This window comes from Pteropus medius, unplaced genomic scaffold (genome assembly GCF_902729225.1).
Source record: "Pteropus medius unplaced genomic scaffold, Ma_sr-lr_union100, whole genome shotgun sequence".
NCBI classification, from domain to species: Eukaryota; Metazoa; Chordata; class Mammalia; order Chiroptera; family Pteropodidae; genus Pteropus; species Pteropus medius.
The window spans coordinates 423,581-427,690 of NW_024340697.1; positions in this window are offsets into that span (position 1 = coordinate 423,581).

The window sequence follows — 4,110 nt, forward strand, 5'->3', positions numbered from 1 at the left end:
GAATATTGTTTCGAATATCTACTACGTGCCAAACACTGAGCTAGGAGCGCTTTGGGCATCGTCTGATTTAACACTCACAGCAACCCTACCAGTTGGGTACTATTCCTGCCCTTCTCCAGGTGAGACGCTGAGATCAGGGAGGTCATTTTGTCCATTTACCTACATTGAGGACGGGAAGATCAGGTTCAAGTATAGGTTTTCTGATGCTAACCTGGGGATTTTGGAGGGAGGCAGAATTTTCCAGTATCACTGTCCTTGTCCCATCTCTGTTACATGGGAAAGCAGATAAAAAAAAAAAAAGACATTTCTTTGTCTATGTCTTTTTTTTTTAATTTGTTCCTATGGTGACATTGGTTAATGAAATCGGTAAGTTTCAGCTGTACACTTTAACAGTCGAACATGTATATATATATTTGCAGCTCGTGTTCACCTCCCATAGTTAGATTTCCTTCTGTCACCACATATTGTACTTTATCCCACGTCTACTTCCCCCCCTCCCCGACTTTTTTTTTAAACCTTCCCTGTTCTTATGACAAAAGCACTACTGCCCTAGTACGGTGTAGGGGCCAGTTCTTTTTCTCAACCCCATATACATATCAGGCATATTCTAGAACCTACCCTGCTGTCCAACACAGTAGTTACTAGCCAGTGCTTCTCAACTAGGGGCGATTTCGCCCTCTAGGGGAGATTCGACAATGTCTGGAGACCTTTTTGGTTGTCACAACTGTGGGGGAGGGTACTACTGACATCTAGTGGGTGGAGGGCAAGGATGCGGCTAAACACTCTACAGTGCACAGGACAGTGCCCACTACAAAGAATGATCTGGTCCCAAGTGTCAATAGTGCCAAGGTTGAGAAACCCTACATTAGCCATATGTGGCTACTTTTTAAAATGTAAATTAATTAAGATTCGATAAAATAAAAAATCCAGTTCCTCAGTGTCATTAGCTACATTTCAGATGTTTAATAACCATGCAAGGCTAGTGGCTATTGTGTTGGACAGCACAGATATAGACCGTTGCCGAAAGTTCTATGGCTCCACTGTTACAGAGGTTTCGTTTGAAGAAATTTCTTTTGGACTGCACTCTTCAGATGCTTGACCAGTGGATTTTAATTGCCTTTCAGCTTTTGATTTACATAAAACTTCTGATATAATTTAGTAACGATGGCTGTACTTTTTCATCTTCTCTCTGAGAGATGAACTTGGGGTTCCGTTCCATCAATAGAAACAAAGAAAACATCGTACCTACTTAAGGCAAATCTTTACTTGTAAGATGACATAGGGCCTAGATGATCTCTGAAGATATTTCCGACGTAATTTTCTGTGATTCTAAATTCAATTTGCTACATGAAAGACTAGAATATTTTTCTAAAAGGCTAAACTAGTTACCCAGCAGATGGCGCCGCTGCCACACAGATGCTAAAGCAAAAGGCTTGCTCTTCATAAATAACCCATTGTAAGATGGTTTACAGCATAGGCTCTGGAAATTTCCATTCAGGAATGAAAACTTTGTAGTGATAAATTCCACTAACACCGGATTTCCTTCTTTTCCAGTGTCCCCCTAAATTCAAATGTGACTTTACAGAACCTTACCTCCCTGTTCCTTTTTTTGCTTCTTGATCTGATCATGTTTACATTTATAACTGCTCAGAATTTAGATAGTACCCTGCCACTTGCTAATTCATTTAATTTCATTCATTGGTTTTCTCAGGAAATATTGAGTGTGTGCCTGTGTCTGTGACAGACGCTATTCTAGGCACCAGGGTGGCCACCGTGAACGAGACAGGCAAAGATATGGAATTTCTGGATCTTACACTCTAGTCAAAAGAATCATTTGCTAAGGAGTAAGGAGCTGTAGGCATTTTGCTATAGTTTTTTTTTTTTTTCTCTTGAAGACACTAGTTTAAAAAAAAAAAATAGCCTGGTTTCTCATATAAAACGTATTGGATAGACTCTTGTTTATTTTGATCTTCCTCAGCCAAATCCTCTGAGTGTAACCCAGGACTGCGGGGGAATTACTAGAACAATATTTTTCTTCTTGAATCTTCCAGATAACCAACTTGCAAATCCAGATAATAGATGGTCATCTCTGCAAATGAGAAAAGCACCACCACCACCTCTCTCATTGCAATTTCGGAAAATTTCAAATTGCTTCATTTAGAAATGCTCAGAAAGAAGATTCTATTAAAATAGAAAGTCTATTTTTATGAGTCTACATGTAGTTATATTTATAAGCTGCATATACCTCTGCATGTTTTATCGTCACAATCTGACACAACTTCATAAATTCTATCATTAAAGCTGGTTCAGTGACATTTAATAGACCCCCACCTTCACGAATGAGAGATGTAAATTTTTAGCCTTGTGAAACCATCTTTTAAAAATAATTACTTTGTTTTTAGAGTGTGAACTTAGCACGTATTTACTGTAGCCTAGCCTCATATTGTCGGTTTACTACATTCCCTTGGTTTTATCCAGTAGAAACGCTGACCAGTGGGTACACGTTGTTAGCACAATTCACATTATAATGAATGAAGAAAGCGAGAAGAGGCCAGGGAAGGACAATTGATTTGTTCTGGGTTTATATTGGGGCTGATTGGCGTGGTTTGATACTCAATGTACTGGGCGGGAGTGGGGTTAGTCATTAAGCAGACATTTAGGGTTCAGAAACAAAGGATCAAGATGTGCTCAGCTGTCTATTCTGGGGCATGGGGTTGGGCATTCATCATATGATGAAAGCCCAGCATTAGGGCTTGAGTATAAGACCCAGTCAGCATTAAAAACAACTAAACAACCGCTCCCATTTTAGAAGGCTTGCTAACAGCTGGGCCCCATGCATCAGTGATCTATAAGCCTTACCTCAAACCTTCACGACTCTGTCATCCCCATTTTACAGACTGGGGTGCAGAAGTGTGAAGAAACTTGCAAAAGTCACACAGTAGGTGGTAAAGCCAGGTTTTAATGCAGGAGCCCTGAGAGCTCTTAACCATTATACAATCCGCTTTTTATTTTCTTCAATAAACCCCAGAGCTCTGGGTCCCTGGGTCCTAAAACCCCCTCTCTAATTTCCCAAGATCTTGGAAATGGAGGTGGAGCCAAGTCTGTAGGTCAGAGGTCTTGCCATGACATCAGGCGGCTGTGCCAGCTTTATGTTGGTATCACCCAGCCTCTTCCTCGACCCATGAAGCAGAAGATCCGCCTTGCCCTGCCAGTGACGCTGGTGAGTGCAGAACACCTTCCCAGGGAAACAAGCCCAGCGTGGCAAATGAGATCGTTTGTTTTTGTTTTTGTTTTTGTTTTTGTTTTTGTTTCTGAACTGGGAGTATTTTGTACTGACTTTGTCAGTGACAAAATCTTTGTCTGTAATGTGGCAGGATGGAGGGGAAGCTGCCCGGGCTTTGAACAAAATCATCTGGCTGCTGATTTGCTAGTTGTGTATGTTGTTTTTTCTTCTTCTCTTTCTCGCCGTATTAGTGTTCTATTGCTACATAACGAATTTTCACAAGCTTCGTGGCTTAAAGCAACACAAAGTTATTATCTCATAGTTTCTGTAGGTCAGAATCCAGGCACGGCGTGAATGGATTCTCTGCTCAAGGCTGAAATCGAGGTGTTGGCTAAGGCTACAGTTCTCATCTGGGGTCTAGGGGGTCTTCCCTCAAGATCACTGGTTGTTGGCAGAATTCAATTCCTCGTGGTTGCAGGACCCGGGTCCTTGTTTTTCCTGCTAGCTGTCAGCTGAGGACTGCCCTCAGCATCTAGAGACCACCCCCCATATTCCTTGCCATGTGGCCCCTCCAAAGGAAGTTCAAAGCATGGATTCTGGCTCACTTCCAGGCAAAGTGGAGTGAGTCTTCCATCTTGCTGTGGTCAGCTGGAAAGGGCTCACCTGATTAGGTCAGACCTACCTGGATCATCTGATTTGAAATCTTAATCACATCTGCAAAATCCCTTCAAATAAGCACCTAGATTAGTGTTTAATTGATTAACTGGGAGAAAGAGTATATATACCAGGGGCCCAGAATCTTGGGGGCCATCTTAGAATTCTGCCTACCATACCTGCTAATGGCAAATAACCATCGATTTTGTGTTGATTTGTTTAAAGTATGGACT